At 41.4% G+C, this 12,815-nt stretch overlaps 1 protein-coding gene across 3 annotated transcripts in view; it reads right to left on the bottom strand.

Annotated features, from left to right (window-relative positions):
• iqsec1 (IQ motif and Sec7 domain ArfGEF 1) overlaps positions 1-12,815 on the bottom strand; it is a 506,053-nt gene that overhangs the window by 220,144 nt on the left and 273,094 nt on the right. Inside the window, exon 1 of one of the 3 annotated variants that reach the window (XM_033037209.1) lies at positions 125-224. The exons of the other annotated variants lie outside the window; for them this stretch is intronic. The gene's annotated coding sequence lies outside the window, so the exon portion shown is untranslated. Of the gene's footprint in view, positions 1-124; positions 225-12,815 lie in introns of those variants that run through there. 3 annotated transcript variants of the gene reach the window in all.

The raw sequence follows: 12,815 nt of genomic DNA, 5'->3' as shown, positions 1-12,815 counted from the left end.
GATTCGTTTCATCTTCAAATGTGTCATAAACATTTGGCACAGCTATTCAAATTATATATTTTTTTAAATTCTGGGTATCTATTCTAAATTGCAAAATTCAAGGCAACGAATATTTAAAGCCTACCTTGGCAAGAACAGCAAATGAAGCACGATCTCAGTACACCCTTTTCAGCAATTGAAATACAGTTCTTGCCTTGGAAACCAATCATACATGAAAAATTTACAGTGGAGGGGACTTAAATATTTTAGAAGTAATACGATTCAGAATACACAACCCTGATTAAGTTTCAAGGTCAAGCTAGCTAATAGTACCAGTTATGCATCAGGTAACAAACACCTCAAAAGCTGCTCATGTCTATGGTTGCCTATTAAAAATATTTCTGCTGTTGCTGGAATCCTCTGTCAGACCTGAAATGTTAAATGTTTCTCTTCCAATAGATGCTGCCTCACCTGCTGGGTTTTTCTAGCATTTTTTATTTATATTTCAGATTTCAAGCAGTTTTTTTTTAGATTTTCTATATTTATAAGGTTGATAAATGTAAGAATATTAATGGGATTTAGAGGTACAATCTTAAAACATTCCGACTTCGGAACCAGCAACCTTCTCACTGCCCACTCACAGGTCTTTCACCATGTTGCTAGCAATTATTATATTAACTGCCAAATTCCTTAAATTGCATCAACAAAAAAACCTCTGGAGGCTGCAATCGTGCACCATGAGGATTCTTCAGCCTACCTAGATCAAAGCAGCATGAGGCCTCAGACTCAGACAAGCAATCACAGAGAGACAAGAAAATGTCATAGAAACATAGAATTACAATTAGAATTACAATTACCTTTATTGTCATTCAGACCTTACGGTCTGAATGAAATTTTGTGCCTGCAGTCATACATACAATAATAAACAACACTAAACACAAATTAACATCCACCACAGTGTATCCTCCAAGCACCTCCTCACTGTGGTGGAGGCAAAAATCTTAGGGCTGCAGTCTCTTCCCTCCTCTTAGAAACATAGAAACATAGAAATTAGGTGCAGGAGTAGGCCATTCGGCCCTTCGAGCCTGTACCGCCATTCAATATGATCATGGCTGATCATCCAACTCAGTATCCCGTACCTGCCTTCTCTCCATACCCTCTGATCCCCTCAGCCACAAGGGCCACATCTAACTCCCTCTTAAATATAGCCAATGAACTGGCCTCGACTACCCTCTGTGGCAGAGAGTTCCAGAGATTCACCACTCTCTGTGTGAAAAAAATTCTTCTCATCTCGGTTTTAAAGGATTTCCCCCTTATCCTTAAGCTGTGACCCCTTGTCCTGGACTTCCCCAACATCGGGAGCAATCTTCCTGCATCTAGCCTGTCCAACCCCTTAAGAATTTTGTAAGTTTCTATAAGATCCCCTCTCAATCTCCTAAATTCTAGAGAGTATAAACCAAGTCTATCCAGTCTTTCTTCATAAAACAGTCCTGACATCCCAGGAATCAGTCTGGTGAACCTTCTCTGCACTCCCTCTATGGCAATAATGTCCTTCCTCAGATTTGGAGACCAAAACTGTACGCAATACTCCAGGTGTGGTCTCACCAAGACCCTGTACAACTGCAGTAGATCCTCCCTGCTCCTATACTCAAATCCTTTTGCTATGAAAGCTAACATACCATTCGCTTTCTTCACTGCCTGCTGCACCTGCATGCCCACTTTCAATGACTGGTGTACCATGACACCCAGGTCTCGCTGCATCTCCCCTTTTCCTCGTCGGCCACCATTTAGATAATAGTCTGCTTTCCTGTTTTTGCCACCAAAATGGATAACCTCACATTTATCCACATTATACTGCATCTGCCAAACATTTGCCCACTCACCCAGCCTATCCAAGTCACCTTGCAGTCTCCTAGCATCCTCCTCACAGCTAACACTGCCCCCCAGCTTAGTGTCATCCGTAAACTTGGAGATATTGCCTTCAATTCCCTCATCCAGATCATTAATATATATTGTAAATAGCTGGGGTCCCAGCACTGAGCCTTGCGGTACCCCACTAGTCACTGCCTGCCATTGTGAAAAGGACCCGTTTACTCCTACTCTTTGCTTCCTGTTTGCCAGCCAGTTCTCTATCCACATTAATACTGAACCCCCAATGCCGTGTGCTTTAAGTTTGTATACTAATCTCTTATGTGGGACCTTGTCGAAAGCCTTCTGGAAGTCCAGATACACCACATTCACTGGTTCTCCCCTATCCACGCTACTAGTTACATCCTCGAAAAATTCTATAAGATTCGTCAGACATGATTTACCTTTTGTAAATCCATGCTGACTTTGTCCAATGATTTCACCACTTTCCAAATGTGCTGCTATCCCATCTTTAATAACTGACTAGCAGTTTCCCCACTACCGATGTTAGACTAACTGGTCTGTAATTCCCCGTTTTCTCTCTCCCTCCCTTCTTAAAAAGTGGGGTTACGTTTGCTACCCGCCAATCCTCAGGAACTACTCCAGAATCTAAAGAGTTTTGAAAGATTATTACTAATGCATCCACTATTTCTGGAGCTACTTCCTTAAGTACTCTGGGATGCAGCCTATCTGGCCCTGGGGATTTATCGGCCTTTAATCCATTCAATTTACCCAACACCCCTTCCCGGCTAACCTGGATTTCACTCAATTCCTCCAACTCCTTTGACCCCTGCTATTTCCGGCAGATTATTTATGTCTTCCTTAGTGAAGACGGAACCAAAGTAGTTATTCAATTGGTCCGCCATATCCTTGTTCCCCATGATCAACTCACCCGTTTCTGACTGCAAGGGACCTACATTTGTTTTAACTAATCTCTTTCTTTTCACATATCTATAAAAACTTTTGCAGTCAGTTTTTATGTTCCCTGCCAGTTTCTCCCTCTGCGCTGAGGCGATTCCCCACCGGGCGATGGTACAAACAGTCCCGCGGCTCACCGAACCCTGCAAACGGGCCGGCTCAAACACCGCGGCCGGGGGTGGTCGAAGCTGCCGCCACCCAGTCCAGCGGACGCAGCCGCTGGCCCGCAGCTGAACCCCGGACTCAGGTCACCGCCGCCAGAACGCCATCCCAGCCACCGGAGCACCGTTCCAGCCCCTAGCCGGATCGCCCTCACGTGAGTGCCGTTCCTCCCTCGAGCTGGACCGCTCCGACGGGAGCGCCGTACCTCCCTCGAGCTGGGCCGCTCCGACGGGAGCGCCATACCACCCTCGAGCTGGGCCGCTCCGACGGGAGCGCCATTCCACCCTCGAGCTGGGCCGCTCCGACGGGAGCGCCACAGCCCCTCATGGGAGAGTCTCAGCCCCGCGTCAGGCCGCCCTCACGGGAACGTCACAGCCCCTCACGGGAGCGCCGTTCCAGCCCCGAGCCGGACCGCCCTCACGGGAGCGAGCCCAGAACAAGTCCTGACTGGCTCTGCCTCCGGAGTCTCGAGGTCGCCAGCTCCGCCATTAGGCCTCAGCGCAGACGGAGGCAGAGAAGGGGGATACGACAAAAAATCGCATTCCCCCGAAGGGAGAGACAGCAAGCCCCGTTTTCTTTAGGTATCTTTCCCCTCACCTAAAACCTCTGTCCCTGGTTCATGATTGCTTTGTTCTGGGTAAAATACTTTGGATTTACCCTATCTATTCCCCTTATGATCTTATACACCTCTATAAGATTGCCCTTCATCCTCCTGTGCTCCCAGGAACAAAGTCCTAGCCTGCCCAACCTCGCGCTATAGCTCAGGCCCTCAAGTCCTGGCAACATCATGTTTAACAGCATCCTTCCTGTAGCAGGGTGACCAAAATTGAAAACTATACGCCAAATGCAGCTTCAACAACATCTTGTACACTGTAACAGGAAAGAGATAATGCACTGTAGCAGAGAATTCCACAGATTCACAACTCTCTGAGCCATGTTCAGAGAAAGTTTAAACAAAAGTTAATTTTGTATTTTCAACTGCTTTACAGTTTTTTATCTAGTTAATCATACTACCCTTTTCTAGAACCTTTCCTTTAATCAGTTTAGTGAGACTGCTAAAGCTGTAGCCTACACTATTTAATTACAACCAGCCTTTCAAAAATTCAGATATCATGACCATTTCCACAATCCTCAAAGGATTGATGTAGTTGCTGCATTAGGGCAGCACAATGCCATAGGTGGTAGAGCTGCAGCCTCAGCTCCAGAGACATAGATCCAATCCTGACCTCAAGTACTATGTGGACTTTGCGTGTTCTCCGTGTGCCACATGGCTTTTTCCCAGGTACTCTGGTTTTCTCCCGCATCCCAAAGACATGCCGGTTTGTAATTCGATTGGCCTCTGTGAATTGCCCCGAGTGTGTAAAGAGTGTATGTGAAAGAGGGTTAACATATAACTAGTGTGAACTGATGTTCAAAAGTCAGCGCAAACTCGATGGGCCAAAGGGCCTGTTTCTATGCTCTATCTTTCAATCAATCATCGAATGGCGCCTTCCTTTTCATAATTTAAATGAAACATGGAAAAATATGAAAATATTTTTAGGAAAGTCGGTCACCATCACAGCGCTCTTTGTGCATGCTTTGAAGGATGAATTCAACTCATCTAGATCAGAGAACCCCTGGTGAACTTTTAATTTTGTGATACAGCGTGGAAACAAGCCATTCGGCCCACCAAGTCTGCGCTGACCAGCGTACACTAGTTCCACCATATGCATGAGGGACAATTTACAGAAGGCAATTAACTTACAAACTTGCACATCTTTGGAATGTGGGAGGAAACCAAAGCACCTGGAGAAAACCCACGAGGTCACATGGAGAAGGTACAAACTCTGTACAGACAGAACAAACTTAAGGCAAAGAAATTCAAGGATACGGTGATGTTAATGCCGTGTACAAGAGAATTTTCGGTCTTCTTTGTGGCTGCTGTCGAATCAACCGAGTGCTATTACATTGCTCAACACTCAGAGGCACATAGGAAAACGAATTACTTGTCAATAAATACCATTACTAGACCTCTCCTAATGCTAAGAATATTTCTCCTATTGCAATCTCCTTCCTACAGTTTGGTCTACTCTGCAGAACCACTTCTCATAATCCCTTTCACACTCCATCCCCAGTAGTTTCATACCCTCAAAAAAAGCCTCAGTACCAGACAAGATACTCATACTGTGATCTTACCGTAGCATCTCCACCAAGAAACTTTCTTTAAATCAATACTTCTTCAGATCAGCTGTAATACACCTGCACAGAAGTGAGGTCGTTTTCCATAATTGTGCAGAAAGATTTAGTGGGTCCATCTTGCTTTTAAATGGCATGACGCCCTTGCATATCTAACACACCATCTCAGGTGCATTGTCAGTTTGGCAGGACTGGCATTATACCAGCATAACACAAGAATTTCTGCCGTAAATTGCCTACTCTGGAGATTCCTGTGTTCATCTGTAACACAGAGCATGTGCGACTACTTTACTCAGTGTGCGGAGTTGTGTTAAAAAAGTGTGGTCAGGATTCACAATTTAATTTAGAGCATTTCAAAACTTATAGCTTTGATAAATCATGCTAAATGGCTTGCTAGGGTCCCCTATAATTAATCAGGGTAGAGTGAAAAAAGAGAAAATTAAATACCCATTTCAGTTTTAAAACTTATGGATTATGAAAAGCAGATTCAGACAAACAGAATATGGTCCTTTCAAGCAATGAATTTCATTCCATCTGGATCTGAAGGCTGCCATTTAAATCACAGCAGCACATCTCTATTTCTCAACAGTGCACTATATATATGGGGGTCACAAAAATAAATTGACAGTTTTCCACGGCCAGAGGTGTTGGGGCATGCAATGGTCGTTAATAGTAATTGAAATCCATCAGATGTGCCAAGTCATAAATGTGGCGGCATAAATTTAACTTTAAAATTGTACTCTGGTTTAAAATTCTCATTTATCTTGACTTCAAATCATGTTTGGTCAATTAGATTAAATTTTAGTGTTGGCATTGAAAAGGTGTCCAATGTTTGGAAAAGGTATCCAATGTTTTGCTGTACTATTGAACATGTCAGATGAAAATATTCTGCATAAATAGCCTGGTTTGTCAATCCTAATAAATATAAAGATGAACCGCCTGGAATACATAATGTTACATATGATCTCCAGTACTCACTTGATATATTTTTTTAAAGATTAAATAAAAATGACATGAATTCTAAGTGTATATACTATAATGTAAAACTGAGCAAATTACCACTGCAATATTTACGATAAAAATAACTACAACAGTATTTAAACTCTAGTTATTTTTTTACATTGAGCAATAAGAAAGATTATAGAGATAATTGTCTTAAAATGTCTCAACATTTTTGTTAGTTTAAGAGATCACTGTAGACTCAAGGTCCAATGCATCTGAAAACAGTTATCAAGCCTTACTTGGATGCTGGTATTAACTCATCAAGGAATTAAAATATATGTATCCATTTGAACAGATTTGGGTAAATTAATATTTTTTAATTCAAACAATGAACAAGCAATAAAGTAAACGGAGTAGGTTTTATCATAAACTTCAACTTCAATTTTTGACAGCTAACATAATTACAACATATCAAAAATGACACTTTTCTCTTCATTGACTGGTGACTTAATTTATTTGCAATTACTGTCATTAAATGCTGCATTAACACAGCAACTAAAGGTGTTAGTGCTCTTCTTTGGTTTCTAGCAATACATGATTTATGTGCACGACAAAAAAAGTACACATACATTACTAATGTATTCCCATTTAATCTTTCATTTATATTATACAAAACATTTGTTTCGTGTCCACATTCGACAGGTAACACATACCATCATAACGAAGCAATCCAATTTACAAATGAACAGTGGAGACTGATCAGTGAAAGATTAGCTCAGGTTTCTTGTTAACAGAAAATGATTTTTTGATTATCATCAGTTAAATTATGTACAAAATCTCTCATGACACTAAGGAAATGATCATGCACACGTTCAAAAATCACGATTGTTTCCAAGTTACATTTTTTTAATTTTTACCCAAATTGCAACATATTTCCACACCCAGAAATTAAGATCTGGCCCCTCCAGGTACAGATTTTTTTTAAAGAGATTAGGATACACAGTACACAGATATGTTGTGATACATCACAAAATTGCAGTCCTTACCCTTGCCTGCATATTTATGTATTTAGAATGAACCTTGTAATCAACCACTTTGCAAGACATGCCTCAAAATTAAAATTTTGCATTGAAGTCTAATCACATTCTTGCAGTACACCTGATTGCAACCCATCTTATCCATCGCCTTAAACATTAAAATATCTGCTTCTAAATGTAATGTGGATGGTGAAATGTTAGAGCAGTCAGGACGATTACAATAAAATAATTAAATCACTGCTAAACGGCTTACATTCATCAGATGGTCGTTTGTTCATCTTTTAATGTTACCACAAACTAACTGTTCAAACCATAACCTGTTAAATGTCTCAAAAATATCAGGTAACCATGTACTTACAAATGACAATGTCTAAAGGCCATTTTGAAGCTGTGTCACCTTGATGATCGAATGAAAAGCAAAGATGGTTCATTAGGCTTGGCAAAAACTACAATCACTGGCCTTCCACATTTCTTCCAGTCCAGTTAAAAGGGTCACAAATACAGCATTGATGCAAGCAGCAAATAACTGCATCACCGAAACAGAGCTCTGGGTAAGATATGATGGGGTTGTAATATGTTCCTATAGGACCGTTTTTCTGCATATGATCCCACATTTAATAGACCTCTCTAAATTAAACAACATTTCAGTTATTTAATTTACTCTCAAAATCCAACATGCATGAAATATAGTCACATTTAAGCTATATTCCCACCTCCATTTAACCAATGTAGTTCAGTCCAAAATAGTGATTCCTGATTGGTGCCACATCACCATGGTAACATCAGTTATCAGTTGAGGCAAATCTCGGTCCCTTTGACAATGGCAAATCAATTTATAGGCAAGTCATTACATAATGAATGGCGCCTTAGATGTATTTAGGTTTAATGAACATTCACATAATTAACAAGACAGAGGAAGATTAACTAAAATCCTTCAAATTTTAATTACAGCAAACTTCAGAAACGCTTCCAAATTTAGTGTGGAAAAGAACACATTATATTGACAGACATTAAGCAGTATTTTTCAGTCACGTAGCACCATTTCTTTAGCTTAATAATGCAAGAGTAATGTTTCAATTTCTACAATTCTATGTTCAAATAGCTGACAAAATCAAATAATTATTTTATTTGCGAGAATTTGACAAAATAATTGTAACAATATATTATACGATATAGAACAAGAATATATTTTTGTCGTCGTGGACAAGATGGGCCAAAGGTCCAGTTTCTGTGGTACAGCTCTATGACTCTATGACTTACACTTACATAATTAGTTCTAAAATAACAAAGCCTCAAGAGCAGACAGACATCTCCACTGCAATCATACAATTCTGCGATTCTAGAATTGTCTTCCACAGCTGAGAAGAGGATATAACTGGGTTCTTAATTATACCACCATATGCCCACCTTCAGGAATCGAGAAAATTTTTATTGTGCTAATTACTGAGAGGTTCCTTATGGGCCTGTCCCACTTAGGCGATTTTTCGGGCGACTGCCGGCGACTGTCAACTTGCCAGCAGTCGCCTGAAAAACCGGCAACTGGAACGGCGACTGTCAGAGTGGAACACACACACAAACACGTCGCTTCCTTCACCAGCCCGTTTTGCAGGTGGGGGACAGGGCAAGAGGGAAGAGTGCTGTCTGAGTGAAGTTCACATGGTGCAAAGCCAAGGTGATACAGACACACACCGCGATGAACAGGAAGGCGCTGTAATTAAGATGGCTAGCACAGTGTACGGTAAGTCCTTTAAAAGAGGGGGGGTGAGAGGGAGGGAGAGAGGGGGAGTGGGGGGGAGAGGGGAGGAGAGGGCAGGAGAGGGCAGGAGAGGGGGGAGAGATAGTGGGGAGAAGGAGGGGAAGTGGGGGAAGGGGGGGAGAAGGAGAGGAGACAACTTTTAAGATGCCCGAGATACACGGCTGTGAAGTTCGGCGGACATTTAACAATACCGGTCAGTTATTCTTGGTTCTGAAAAATACTGCTTACGTTTTTTTTCCCAGTGAGCCAATGAAATTCACCGGTCAGCACTGGCTACAACCTACGAGAACCTACGAGAACCTTCGACCTCCTGTAAACCTACTAGGACCTCCTGGCGACCCACCTACGGCACGAGAATTCTTGCTACTCTCCATGGCGGCTTCATTCTAGTCGGCACTAATTTTTCAACATGTTGAAAAATTTGCGGCGACCATAATGAGGCTGTGACTAGTTTCCAGAATGCGGGAACTTATGGCCATGAAGACGACTCCCCGGCAACCACCCGCAAACATGTGGCAACCAGGTGGTGACTGCATAGTCTCCTGCAGTCGCTTAAAAAGTTGCCTGTGGGACAGGCCCATTACTGTCTACCCAAGGGACAGTCAGTGCTTAGATCCTTCTCAACCTTTGCATTTCAGAGGCTAAGGAGCTGTTCCCCAAATCACAGTGGAGACACTGTCCATTAAAGCTACTGTTTATATGAACCTTACTGTACAACATTCCTAGTAAAATGCAGGGATCATGACTAGCCTCTGTGCATGGGCTTGTATGAATTCACTAAAATCTTTGACTCCATCAGGAGGGACTGTCGAACATCAATTTGGTTACCCACAGAAATCGGTCTAATTTTTTACATTTGCTCTATGATAACATGCAAGCTCCGATACTAATCAATGGGTGCACAACACAACCAAACTCAGTGAAGCTCCAAGGCTACATCTTGCCTCAATGCGTTTAATCTTTCTCACCACACTGTTGCATCTCACTTGAAATAAAGTTCCCATGAAAGTAGAATTATTCTTTAGAACCAAAGATACCAATTAATTGCATGCATACTTCATAACCAAGCTAATTCAAGCCTTTGTAGGAGAACTGCAGTATAGGTGATACCTGCATTATGGCCACTTTGATAGTGGGCATTCTCCCTTACAGAGCTCATAAATTACTACTAAAAAATTTGAGGTACAGAATAAAACATAATATCTGCGCAAAATCACAATTTATTTTTCAACTCTCGTTTCTTGATGCATACGTAGAAAATGTGACGTACAGAAAAAAATCACAATACAGCCGGCTTTCTAGGAGCACAACTCCATGTAACATGGGCATTACCCGTATACAGAAAATGCTTGCATTATGCATTATGCATGCTTTGAGACTGATTTGTAACTTGATAAATGAAGCACACGAGAGGTTGGGCCTTAATACACTCCCAACTACACCCATTAACTGCTGTATCAAGCGGTTAACTAACAACAGATGTTCATGACAAGACCCTGGAAAATTGACATTGGTCATTTCCCATATCTTGCGAGCTAGCACTCAATGAAGGCAGAGATTAGTGAGGAAATTCACCAAGGTCAATTGGTCAATTGAGTAAAGGGCATCTGAAATTGAAAATCTCAGATCTGGCACATAACACACAGTCAACCAGACAGCAGTAATTATGGCCCTTTTATTTGCTCCTGAAATCCGACTACTGACACCTGATAACTCAGGCATAGGAAAACATCACTAATACTGCCTTGCAATATTCTCAAAGTGAACAAGTTTAGTTTTTCCTTCCCCTGGATCTAGTTCCTCTCATTTGGGCCTGCTGCAATGTTGCACGATCAATACCAGGATTCACGACATAGGAACATTATTCTGAGCTCTGGTATGGGAGGAAATTACCAGATAGACATATAAATTTGAATCAATGTGTCAAAGATCATAACACTACCTCATTTCAAATTGACAATTACCTTTCCATGCAAAACTTACCGACGACCTAAAACTTCACCCATTCCTTCTCTCCAGAGACGCTGCCTGTCCCGCTGAGTTACTCCAGCTTTTTGTGTCTATCTTCGGTTTAAACCACCATCTGCAGTTCATTCCTACACATAGAAAAAGATTCCTTGTGCAACCTCCCACAAACTCCAAAAAAACTCTGACCCACAAGTGCTCAAAAGGAACAAGGAACTTTCTGGATGGTACTGAGAATCCCAAGTCCATTGATCTGAGAAGGCTTGTGTAAGCAGTAGACGGAGCATAGAACCTCACAAACTACCCACCAAACAGCCACCTTCTGCCCCCTATGTGATAGAATGCACAGCAGTTCTTACACTGGTCTCATTAGCTGCCTAAGAATGCACAAAAGCAGATTGGAAGCAACTCTTTACCAAAGAAAAGTATGCGGCCGTGTGATGAGATAGGGAGATAAAAATACATTTTCCATTCAAAATATATGTTCTTATATATTTAGCAATTCTATGACGTCTTTAAAAGTTCCACTGTGGGAAAATGAACTGGGCAATACCGAATGCAACTGTAATAGGTAGCAGAATTAGCTCCCATCCTGTAAAGGTCCTAGTTCAGAATCAGAAATAAAAAATAGATGCAGGAAACAGAGAATCAGCTTTTGAACATTAAGGTGAGGAGACCAAGAACATTGATAATTAAGCACTAGTACTCATGGTATTTATTGAGGAAAAAGGCAAATCGAGGGAGTGGACATTTTTACAATATCGTGCTTTGATCTTTGACATTTTGATTTAAATTTAAAAAAGTTTTTAAATGCACATTTTTCAGGGAAACTTCACAGATATAAATAGCCTCATGTTGTGAATATATCCATCATTGTTAATGTCTATCTCAGGAGGCAATACATTGTTGAAAATATTTCATATAGATACGATATTTGACAAAATATATTTAGCAAGATGATTAATTATTTATTTTACTTAATCTTAATGTTGTTAATTAATTAGTTTCTCTTTTACAACCAGTTTGATACTGATGTTAGCTGACAGTCTCAGGAGGCAAAGAGGTCAAGGTTTCATTTTAGCTACATTAAAAATTTAAATATGTTGAGTTGACATATCCTTGGTCATGAAAGGAGAAACCATATAATCTGTAAGTTTTGCATGGAAAGGCAATTGTCAATTTGAAATGAGGTAGTGTTATGATCTTTGACACATTGATTCAAATTTAAAAAAACTTTTTATACATATTAGTTTTTTACCTCAGGACATCTCAAAGCACTTCATCGCTAAAGATAGATTCTCTGAAGGATAATTATTAGAGAGAAAGATGAGAAACACACTAGCCAATTCAATTACAACTACACGATTCCCCACACAACAAGATGATAATTAATCAAATTATTACATATGTGTTCTGCATTGATAATAGTTAAGATGAAGTTAATAATATTTAAGGTACACAAAAATGCTGGAGAAACTCAGCGGGTGCAGCAGCATCTATGGAGCGAAGGAAATAGGTGACGTTTCGGGCCGAAACCCTTCTTCAGACTGATGGGGGGTGGGGGGGAGAAGGAAGGAAAAAGGGAGGAGGAGGAGCCTGAGGGCGGGGGGATGGGAGGAGACAGCTCGAGGGTTAAGGAAGGGAGGAGACAGCAAGGGCTAGCAAAACTGGGAGAATTCAAAGTTCATGCCAACCGGACGCAAGCAACCCAGGCGGAATATGGGGTGCTGTTCTTCCAATTTCCAGTGTTGCTCACTCTGGCAATGGAGGAGACCCAGGACAGAGAGGTCGGATTGGGAATGGGAGGGGGAGTTGAAGTGCTGAGCCACTGGGAGTTCAGGTAGGTTATTGCGGACTGAGCGGAGATGTTCGGCGAAACGATCGCCCAACCTCCGCTTAGTCTCCCCGATGTAAATCAGCTGACATCTAGAGCAGCGGATGCAGTAGATGAGGTTGGAGGAGATACAGGTGAA

Source organism: Amblyraja radiata, chromosome 18, assembly GCF_010909765.2.
Source record: "Amblyraja radiata isolate CabotCenter1 chromosome 18, sAmbRad1.1.pri, whole genome shotgun sequence".
Classification (NCBI taxonomy): Eukaryota; Metazoa; Chordata; class Chondrichthyes; order Rajiformes; family Rajidae; genus Amblyraja; species Amblyraja radiata.
This window is presented reverse-complemented; position numbering and strand designations above follow the sequence as displayed.